Source organism: Salvia splendens, chromosome 16 (assembly GCF_004379255.2).
Source record: "Salvia splendens isolate huo1 chromosome 16, SspV2, whole genome shotgun sequence".
NCBI lineage: Eukaryota > Viridiplantae > Streptophyta > Magnoliopsida > Lamiales > Lamiaceae > Salvia > Salvia splendens.
The window spans coordinates 12632055-12644140 of record NC_056047.1 but is presented as its reverse complement, the minus strand read 5'-3'; positions in this window follow the sequence as shown (position 1 = coordinate 12644140).

Here is a 12086-nt window from a genome sequence, read left to right as displayed (position 1 = left end):
GAGCTGACCAGGTAATTAGGAGATGCATTCCGGAGTGGGAGCAAAGGGATGTGCTGAATCATTGCCATGCTTTAGCTTGTGGGGGTCACTTTGGACCTAGGAAGACTGCAAGGAAGGTTCTAGACAGTGGTTTCTACTGGCCTACATTACATAAGGATGCATTCGAATTCTGCCAGAATTGCGAAAGGTGTCAGCAGATTGGAGGAATTTCTAGAAGGGACGAAATGCCACAAGTTCCGGTGATTGTTTGTGAGATTTTCGATGTTTGGGGTATGGACTTTATGGGTCCATTTCCATCTTCATATGGGAATACATACATACTTGTGGCGGTGGACTACGTTTCGAAATGGATAGAGGCAAAAGCTACGACCTCCTGCGAAGCTGTGGAAGTAGCCAAATTTCTGCGGTCTAACATTTTCAATAGGTACGGGATCCCTAGGGCTGTCATCTCAGACCAAGGAACCCATTTTAAGAACCGTACAATAGAGGCTCTCATGAAGAAATACGGAGTCCACCATAGGTTGTCTACACCTTATCATCCTCAGTCCAATGGCCAGGCAGAAATATCAAATAGGGAGATAAAGGCCATTCTCGAAAAAACGGTGAACCCGTCTAGGAAGGATTGGAGTAAGAGACTGGATGATGCATTATGGGCTTATAGGACAGCTTATAAGACACCTATTGGTATGTCACCATATAGGTTGGTATTCGGAAAAATGTGCCACTTACCCGTGGGAATCGAACACAGAGCATACTGGGCGGTCAAAGAGATCAACATGAATCCGCAGGCTTGTGAAGAAGAGAGGAAGATGCAGCTCCAGGAACTGGAAGAGTTACGGCTTGAGTCTTATGAATCTGCCATGTGGTATAAGGAAAAAACTAAGCTTTGGCATGATAAAAATCTCCGGGTCAAGGAACTCAGGGTAGGACAGAAAGTCCTTTTGTTTCAATCCAAGCTCAAGTTGATGCCTGGAAAGTTAAAGTCTAAATGGATTGGGCCTTACATCATCATGGGACTTCGAGCAAACGGAGCAGTTGAAATCCAGGGAAGTGCACCAAATTCCATACCTTTTCTTGTCAATGGACATAGGATAAAGGTCTTTAGGGATAGCTCAGAGTTGTGTGTAGTGGACGAAGTGCCACTACGCGCACTCTTTGATATCACCTAGCCAGTCTAGGAAGGAAGTGTTTTTAAAATATCTCCTGGGTCTAGTAATTAAAAGTTTGACCATACCCTGATCCAGGAAATTTTGAGAACACTTTACAACAATTTTGTAAATATTTAATTGCTTTCTTTAAATCAAGAAAAATCCAAACAAATAAAAAATTTTATTCTTCCAAAAATATTTTCGAAACACCAGACCCATCGGGAATGTTTTTGATGCTGTCATATCCTAGACCCGGGGAGTTCGGCGTTTCATATTTGTTTTTTTTTAGTTTGATGTTTTCTTTTAGTGTGTTTTGGCAGAAGGAATTTACTTGAGCAAGGAATTGTGGGGTAAAAGAGTTTTGGAGGGAATTGGCACCGGTCCGGATTTCAAAGAGCACTTTATGGGGAGGCGTACCGTCGCTAGCGTCACCACCTGCACCCGCCTGCAAAAGGAACTGTCCTCTCCAATGCCTACACTATGATCGGTTTTGGCCTTTTTATTTTTTTCATTACTCATTCTCTCTCCAAATATTCTCTCTCCCAAATCAAACAAAACCCCAAATTTCAATCTCGCTCTAACCCTAATCTGAAAATTTCGCCCAAGTTCTTTTCAAAATTTTCTGCAGAATACCATGGATAACCAACAAGGAACCAGCAGCGCTTCTGGATCCGCCGAGAAGAGTGCGGCGGAGTTCATGAATGAACTATTTCAGAAGTTCGGAGGGGCCGATAAAGCGATGCAAGCGTTCGCGATGTTTGCAATGGGACAACCCATGCCAGCCGTTCCAACAACCACCGTGACACAACCGGAGGTTGTCGAGACACCACCCACTGCTGTACAAGAAACCGCGCCGGAGGCTGCTACCATTATTCCAGAAGAAACCACCTCTGCCCAGGACACAGTCCCAGAAACCGCCACCAGGCCGGAGGACGATGCAGTGCCCGACGTTCCAGGATCACCCATTACGGAGATTCGCGAAGTAGAGACAGATCTGGCCGCGGGACTGACGTTATTGGCCGTAGGTGAACCCAGGTTAGGTTCTGATTCTCAGAAGGAATCCCATGTTTTAAAGTTTGGAGGTGATGGTGTTTCAGAGGGAGTAAACCTTGATATTTCTGCTGTGAATTTGGTGGAGAGTGTTGTTGGGGGGGTAGATGCTCTTGTTGCGGTAGTTGAAGACACCGCCATTACTGTTAGTAGGGCTGAGGGGGAAACCCCTGTTCTGGAGGCGTCTGTTGAGAGGGATGCCGTTGTTGATGATGATGATGTTCAAGTGGGCGGCGAAGCCCTAAATTCTGAAAAGGAAACCCTAGACGTAGTTGGGGGCGATGAAGCCCAATTTACTGAGGAAGATGTTGATGCGGGAAGGACTCCCGAAAAATCTGTGGGCACTGAAGCCCAACCTGAAGGAAATCTTACGGGGTTAGAAACCCCTGTTTATATCACGGGGGCAACCCCATTGTTAGCAGAGGAAAGTGGAGCACTCGATTCTGAGGGTGCTCAAGAAACTGTCGATGCAGGACTCAACATGATAGTGGATTTAACTGAGGTCTCTGAGGAGGCCGATTCGCAGCTTAATCTAAGGGAAACAAGGAGACGGACACGTCGGAGTATTCTTGATGACATTGCCGTTTCTGCCCAACAAAAGGAAAAGGATACGCTGGACCTAGCGACAGCCGTGTCTGCGCAGGAAGACTCCCCCAGGCCGAGTGGAAGGGAGAGTGACGAAGAGGGGCGCCGCGCGAGGGCTAAGAAGAGGAAAGGGAAACAAATTGCTTCCTCCTCGACCGAGAAGGAGAGGGGGAAATCTACTGAATCTCCACTTCCTCCACCCGCCAAGGTACCATACGCCACGGACCCCGAGAATCCTGCCAGGTCCAGTGATTCAGAGGAGGAGCAAGACGAGGATGTACTGAACTTTGAGCCGACGAAGATTTGGATTACAAACGAGCTGCTAGACAATATGAGAAGATTTGACGATCCAAAACGTGTGGCCATATACAAGGAAAAGAGTGCTGAGGGAAAGGTGGCGAAGTCCGGAAAAATGTACCACCCGGCGGAACTCAAACATATTAGCTCTAACGATGAGTTCAGGGGGTATATAGATGCAATCGGTTTTGATTGGTTACTAAAGCACAGCACTTTCGAAGTTCCAGTCGACGCGGCTCGTGAATTCTTTTCCACCTTCCGGTTCAAATCCACCGCCGATTTGGATGCGGATTCCATAGCTTTCAGGCTTTTTAATGAAGAACATAGGATGAGTATCCGGGAGTGGACGCTGCGGATGGGCTTGCTAACGAGAACAGAAGATGATGAGGGCCTGTGGAACGACAGAATGGTTGGTCTGCCGAAGTTGACACCAGGATTTCAGGCACAAGGTGCGTGGGAGTTCTTGACTCACTCAAGAGTGGGTCAATTTAAAACAAGTTTTTCGAAGGCACACCATATAGAAAATCGGGTCCTGCGATTCGCCCAAACTTTTGTTAGCTACAACTTGATGGGCACTGCCAACAACGCCCTGACGACCGCCGACCTATACTTTACGTGGTGCATGGCCACAGGAGTACGAGTTCATTTGGGTTATTGGTTAGCCCAAGCCTGCCATCAAGTCACCTCCAACCCGTCCAGGCATCTGTACACGTGCCATCTTCTCGGGGCCTATTTGCAGCGCAACATTGTAATTAAAATCAGCAAGGCCTGCCGTGTAGTAAAGATGTGCTCAGCCCCGGAAGTCTTCAATTTCGACTTTTTTTTCAACAAGGGGTTGCTGATCGCCCGAGGGAAGGAGGTGTGTTTTTATGAGGTCGGTAAGTCAGAGGCACAAGTCAAGCAGGAACCCGATGGTGTGGAGGTAAAGGATCAAGCCACTGAGGACGAAGTCAGGCTGATGGTTCAGGGAGTTCAGAAAGAAGTTGAGGAGGTAAGGAAAGGAATCGACGGGGTACGCAAGGAAATGACTGAGATCCGAAGGGAATTCGGAAAAAGCAGGGAAGAGGCCGCAGTCCTGAGGGGACGTATCACCGATTGGGTGGTTTCGTCAAGTGAGCAAACCAACAGGATGGCGGAGGGTGTTGCTTTGATGACGACCATGCTGAAATGGCTGCACAAAAAGTTCCCGGATGCATCAGAAACTATTCCTGGGTCTAGCGGCAACATTACAACGCTAAGTCCAGGAAGTGTATCCGCGCAGAAGCCATCACAAGGCCCGAGGCCTCACATCACCCCCTCTTCCGCTAGACCCGTGGTCCTGAGGACAGCCATACCCCGACCTGCTGATGACAGACCAGTGAAGCCGGAGATGCCGGCCAGGAAGAAAGCAAAGGTGACCCAGCCGACGGTGCCACCAAAGTTTGGCTCCCACGGGGGCCAGACACCGAATTGAATTTCCCCTCAAACCCAAGTAACTTTTTTTTTCTTTTATTTAACAGTTCTTTCGTTTTATTTCTGTTTTACCTGTCAGCATGCTAGGTTCTGTATATATGTGTTGAACCCTTCCACTTAGACCAGGCATTGGTCTAAGTGTGAGAAGGGGTTATATGTCATAACATGTTTTGTGTTGTATGTTGTTCCTTCTCCCACTTAGCCCAATGCTTGGTTTAAGTGTGAGAAGTTTGTGTTTTGTTGAGTTCGTTTCATGTCGCCACTAACTGGCCTGCTTTCCACTTCATACGGATTGCTTGGGGACAAGCATAAATGAAGTGGGAGGGGGGACGCAGTTAGTGCAGATAGTGTCTTGTACATATTCTGTTAGGTCTAGGAGTTTGTAGAAGTTTTTTTTTAGGTTTCGTGTTTGCATAACTGGTAAAATGAATAGCAAAAAGCCCCTTAGGGAGAGTAATTGAAGAGAAAATACATGCTAAATTGTGAATCCTTTTCTCTTAATAAATCAAAGTCAGTTGGATGAAGTGAGAACGATAGAGGATGCCTTAGATAACCCAGTTGTGCAGCCCTACTATAAGAGCGAGTTATAAGCCTATACACTTTGAGCTAACTTGTAAAAAGAATGGGCTACCACTTGATGCTTAGGGAGAAGAGTCTGACGGAAAAAAAAGGGTTTCTGGAGGTATAAGCTGGACGAAGTCCAGGAAAAGGAGGTATAAGCTGGACGAAGTCCAGGAAAAGGAGGTATAAGCTGGACGAAGTCCAGGGGAGGAGTTAAAATAATAAAACCGGAGGTATAAGCTGGACGAAGTCCAGAAAAAAAAAAAAAAAATTAAGGGCAGGAAGCAGTAGTAACCAGACCCAGGAATAAAAAGGAGACGGTAGGAAGGAGAAACTCTCATAACCCGATGCATCGGTGGAGTAACTTTAACTTAAGAGCGATCCGATCCTAACATCCCTGGTAAGGAATGAGTGATCGAGTGAATCTAACAATTGGGAAGTCAGAAGGCTATCTTGACGAACTGACAACTCGACTAGATAGAAGAAGGGAAGGGGAGGAATCTGGGGCTGTAAACGCTTGGATTGACCTTAAACTTGTGGGGATGGCTGCTAGGAAAATACCAGTTTATGCGCTTATGTGTTTTCTTTTCTTTTGTGATTTTTATGTGTTTCGTGTTGTAGTTGTCTAGGTCTAGGAGTCTGTTTTGTTTGTAGAATAGTACTTGGGGGGGCCGTGCATTGAAATTCGCCTTATTTCTTTTTCTTGTCTTTCATACTTGAGGACAAGCATGGTTTAAGTGTGAGCAGTTTGATAAGGCTAATTTCATGCATGGGTCTAGGGATTTAATTCGTGATTTTACTAGGACTAACGCACGTTTTAAGCCAGGTGTGTGAAGGAATTCGCCAGGTCCAGGAAAGAAGACCAAAAAATCACAAGGTCGAGGAACTGGCGATTTAGTGAACGATTATGAAGAGAATTGCTCGACGGAGGAAGCTCCAGAGTTGAAGGGTAGAATAGAGATTTCTACGAAGACTCAAGGGCTATGTCCGCATCTATAAAAGGCAGAAGCATGCAAGCTGGATGGATCTTCCCGGGGGAGACCTCACCACAGCCTGTTGCTTAGTTCACTTTCCCACACACACACTTGATACTAGTTTTGAGGAGATCTCAGTTCGCACGTCCGGGTTTCATCTTAGCTTCCGAAATGGTGTAACACCGCTCTTGTTAGGAGCGAAGAAACAATTTATTTTCCGCTTTCCACATTTTGCTTACTCTGCCGAGCTTCGTTGTTCGAAGCTCGGTTCGCTGTTTTCACCGAATAGTTTCTGGTTTAAAAGCAAGTTTGATTTTCCGTTATGGCGATTGTGTTGATTTCTGGTTTGATCGTTTCGCTTATTGAGATTTTGGAGTTTTTAAATTGTCTGAGTTGGATGCGTTTCGCAGCTGTTTACTGAGTTATTGCAGGTTAATGGTCAGATCTGGGAGATTGGAGTTGGATTGTGGAAGAATTTTGGTTGGATTTGCTGGATTTGTTGGTTGTTGGGTTCGGATGTCTTGGATCCAGAGTGGATCAAGCATTCTGACGTGAATCTGAGTAGTTTCGATCTGATTTTCATGCTTAGTTTACGTGTTTTTCTTTCATTCCGTCTAGTGTAAGCAGATCTGATGTGTTTCCGAGTTGCAGCAAGATAACGACGACCAAATCTCTATATTCTGTTCGAATCTCGCTTTTTGCTCTGTTTGTTCATCTGCAAGTTCAATTGGGTGGAGAAGATGCATTTTGCTGCGAGCTAGCGTCAGAGTTTGTTAATCTGCAGTTCTTTCCGTACTTGCCATTTTTGGAATTATGGTCCCCACTTTCAGTCATATTCTGTTTAGCTAGATTAGGTAGTTGTTTACACTGTCTAGGAAGTGGTTATGTTTCTTGTTGTCGAAGTCTGAATTTACAAGTTTAACATGTCCTAGGTCTAGCATTTACATTTTCTGCCTAGGTCTAGAGTTAGTTTAAAATTCTCAACCCTTTTGTTGCGTGGCAGCAGCCATTTGTCTGTCCAAAGTCTCTGAGCACTACTTTGCGAGTCCATCTCTGTGGGATCGACCCCACTTCCCTATACTAATTCATAGTATTCGGGTTGAGGGATTTATATTTTTTGAAGGGGAGTCGATGTGTGTCCAACGACCAAGCACTTTATGTTCTCTTAAGTTCCTAGACCTTGTGCTCTAGTGGATTTAAGGAGCGTGGTGTCTTGACCAAGCGCTTGCAGTGATCTATTTCTGTGCACACGCGATAAAAGAAGAAAATCCTCGTTTCACCACCCAAGAAGGATATTTTACTTCAAATAATACATCCGCTTTCAGTAATTGGCGGACTTCGTCATGGATGACTTGACTTCTTTCTGCCGCAAAGAGTCTTTGCTTCTGTTTTATAGGCCGGACTGAAGGATCAATATTTAACCGATGTGTAATTACCTCGGGAGACACTCCAGTCATGTCCAACGGAGACCATGCAAAGACATCTTTGTACTCTTTGAGGAGCTGGATGGTCTTTTCCCGGAGTAGAGGTGTTCCCGCGAAACCGATCTTGACCGTTCTGGATGGATCATCTTCGTATAACTGAACTTTCATCGAGTTCGGCTCCGGTGTGACTTCGTTCATTTCGTCTGCCTCTGACTCCGGCTGCTGTGATTGCTATGCTTGATGGTGCCGATCTGATTGTTCGGCACTTTTAAGCGCAATCTGCAAACATTCTTTTGCTCTTTTTTGATCACCTCGGATGACTGCTATCCCTCCTTTAGTGGGGATCTTGATTGTGAGGTGATAAGTAGAGCAAATGGCCCGAACTGTGTTGAGCCAGTCTCTTCCCAGTATAATGTTATACGGGGATCGAGCTTTTACCACAAAAAACTCGATCACCGTACTGGAGCTCGTAGGCGCTCTTCCTACCGTAATCGGAAGGCTGATAATACCTTCAGGGCGGGTGTCCTCCTGGGCGAAACTTTTCAGAGGAAGTGGGGCCGGACTGAGCCGAGCTGGATCCACTTCCAGTTTATCAAAACATTCTTTAAAAAGAATGCTAACCGACGCTCCTGTATCCACAAACACTCTGTGGATCAGTTTGTTTGCCACTCCAGCTTGAATGACAATAGCGTCTTGATGAGGAGAAATGGCCGGGACGGGATCTGCATCTGAAAATGTAATTACTTCCTCCTTCTTCAGCCTCTTATGTGTTGGCTCCTCTCGATTGAAGCCTCTGCGCTCTGATTTTAGAGACGATTTAGTCTTCCCGGCTGGGAGAGCGTCAATAGTCTGGATCACTCCATCATATTGCGGCTCGTCATCGTCTTCGGGATCCTGTTGCCTTTTAGGATCCTGAGGAGCGCAGTTCGCACTTCTCTGTTTCTTATTCTTTTTCGGCGGCTTGCTTTGGTATTTTTTTAACGTCCCTGCTTTCACAAGAACATCAATATCTGCTGCCAAATTTCGGCACTCCTCGGTATCGTGACCGTGGTCTTGATGGAAGGAGCAATATTTATCATGACTTCGGCGCGTGGCCGATTTCGTCATCGGCTTTGGTTTTTCGAACACATCAGAATGCAGTTCGAAAATTTCCGCTCTCGACTTGTTCAATGGTACGAACTGAGCGGGTGGTTTCTCAGGATTGAGACGTGGTCCCAATCTGTCTTGTACCGGTGCCCTTTGAATTCTTTCAAAAGGAGTTCGGCGAGGATGTCCCTGATCGCTATGATCGGGCTTCCTCTTGTCTCCTCTGGAAGAGCTGTCTAAAGACCGTTTTCGACGGTCTGCCTCATCAGCACGAGAAAACTGATCCGCAATGTCCCACATCTCTTGAGTTGTTTGCGGACTGCATTCAACGAGCTTTCTGTAGAGAGCTCCTGGCAGAATTCCATTTTGGAATGCCGAAATGACAAGTAGATCATTGAGATCATCTACTTGTAGGCACTCCTTGTGGAATCTTGTCATGAAGTCGCTAATCTTTTCATCGCGACCTTGACGTATAGAAAGCAACTGAGCCGAAGTGATTCGGGTTTCAGCTTTCTGGAAGAACCTCCTATGAAAAGCATCCATTAGATCTCTGTAAGATCTAATGCTGCCTTGAGGGAGGCTATCAAACCACCTTCTTGCGTTCCCGATGAGCAGCTCGGGAAACAGCTTACACATATGAACCTCATTGAGACCTTGGTTCGCCATATTATACTGATAGCGTCCCAGGAAATCATGAGGATCCACTAACCCGTCATAAGTCACTGACGGAGTTCGGTAATTCTGTGGCAACGGAGTTCTGGTGATATCATCCGAAAATGGAGTCTTCAGCGCTCCATACATAGCGAATCCGACATCTCTACGGTATGGTGGAGATGGAGTTCTCCTGTGATTTCGGTAACAAGGAGGAGAAGGAACATATCGGTGGTGAGGATTCTTTCTCCTGGAAGATACGACACTACTGCGGTAGTGACTTTCATGTCTGGAGGGGGAGGGAGAATCCGTCGTTTTTTTCTCCGGCTTCTGGCTCTTTTGCAGGAATGTTAAGAACTCATCCTGCTTCTCAGCCAAGAACAACTTGACAGCCTCATTCAAATCGAGCTGCTGGGGAGGCTCGGTGCGATGACTTTTTGAGTGGTTTGTTCTTTCACCGTGAGAACTGGAGGCAGATTTCTCCCGAGGCTGTTTTCCAGACCTACGGGCTGGACTAGCTTCCTCACGTTCATCACGGACGGAAGTATGGGTATTATGTGATCTGGTACGCATTTTTTGGTGGAAGATGATCAAAAACTCGCTTTTATCACAGTTTTGGTTTTCTGTGTTCCCACAGACGGCGCCAGTGATGATTTGGCGAATTTTTGATGGGAATAAATGCAAGTAATAAATGAAGATCACAACACTGAAAATTACGTGGTTCGATTTACTGAGGTAAATCTACGTCCACGGGAAGAATAGATGGCAAATTTGTATTGCTTGATCAGCTTACAGATTACAATACTGATTTGCTATATGAGATTCAGGATCTAGAGAACTTAACCTTCGTCTATCTGATCTAAGTTCTATTTATACATTCGAACTAAGATCGTGGTTTGCAGCCCTGGTAGGGTGGTTGATAACTGCTTAATACCACTAAATAGATCGTGGGTGTAATGGAGGTCGTGGAGATCCTGCATGGGTCCACTATCTCCTTGTTCGGTCGAATACTGAGACCGAACTGCTGAACTTTGCCGATCAGCTTTTGCCGATCTGAGAGTTGAGCTCGATTGGTCGGCTTTTACCGAGCTATAGGCTGTGACCGAACTCTTTGGTTGTGCCGAACTGATACTACCGAGCTATAGGCTGTGACCGAACTCTTTGGTTGTGCCGAACTGATACTCTTTCTTGGGTTTTGGGCTGATGGGCCGTCACTGCTATCGGGCTCGCAATTATTGTTTAGTTGTTTAGTTCGTATCCCATCAAGAAGCTATATATATTATGAAGAGGCATGGATATAAATTAGTCAATACAAACAAATGAGTAAGTTTCTTTCGTCGAAGTATCAATCTAAGATCCAATTAGTTGATTTATTAATATGGTAACGACGGCATTATTTATTCATTCATAGAGACAGCACAGATTTATTTGACTCTAATCAAAATTTATTTTATTCTTCATTATCTAAACCGAGTTATTAACTAACATGATCTGATGAATTTGGACGGTTTACATAAATATATGTGTACCCGTCGACTATCTAATGTCGAATTTGACCGAATCTGCATCGGAAATCTCTCTGATTATTGATGTTCAATAATATGTTGGATATGAAATTAAAAATAAGATGGGACAAAGACATTTAAATCACGACTTAATGACTAATCTCGATATAGATTTTGTTTCCTTTCATTGTCTTACATTTGATAAGATCACAATTAATCGATCGTTTGCAATGAAAGTTCCTCCGATCTATAAGAACATAGTTTTTCATACGTCATTTCAACGGAGGTCAAACTTTTTCTTCCTTGTTTTGAAGAGTTGAATACTTGTTGAATTTTAAAATTATTGAAAAATCTTTATTCCTAATCTGTACATGGCTTTAGGCCACCCGCAACGCGTCCCGCGGGTGGCTCGTATCTCGTCCTGCCGAGACGAGACGCCTGTCCCACCAAGACGTCTCACTGGCTGGCTCGCCACACGCCTGTGCCACGTGGCGCGAGCTGGCGCCACGCGTGACGCCCACTCGCCGGACCGCGAGTGGGCTTCGTCACGCTGACGCAATAAATCATTTTTTAAAAAAAATTCGAATTTAATAAAAAAAAATTCTTAAATGAAAACGGTAATATTACCGTTTTTTCAACCGTTTTTTTTACTCTATAAATACTCCTATTTCATCCACATTACACACACAAACAAACATCTATTCTTCCCAAATCATCTCCATTTCCTCTCCAATTTTCATCTAACCTCTCCAATTTTCATCACAAAATGTCCGGCGACGGAAACGAGGGCGGCTCCGGCGGGTTTGACATCAACGCGTTTGACGACTGGGGGTGCATGTACAATGTCTTGGGTGGTTCCGGTTCCGGTTCGTCGATGCCGGGCACCCAGGGTTCGTCGACGCCGGCGGGGTACCAACCACCCCATTTTGATGTTGATGCATACGCTCGTCCCTCTGCCCCGAGGTATTCGCAGGGATTATCCCAAATTCGGGAGGATTATCCGGGTGAACCCACTCCGGAAGGAGGACGAGACGGTGGAAGCTCCAGGGCATTCGACGCCGTGGAGGAAGAGGCGGAGGTGGCCGAGGAGGAGGAGGATGTAGGCCGGCATCCGTACAGCCCAAGGACACGATGGTTGTGTACAACGCCTGGATCAGCGTCTCGTATGATCCCATCGTCGGGAATCAACAAACCCGGAAGTGCTTCTGGGAAAAGGTCACCGAGGCCTACAACGAGATTAAGCCGAAGGGGTCCCGCCGCCGCACATTGAAGATGCTCCGCGCTCACTTTGACCGAGTCGACAGGAGGTCAAAAAATTCTGCGGCATCTACAAGACAGAAGCGGCTCATTACC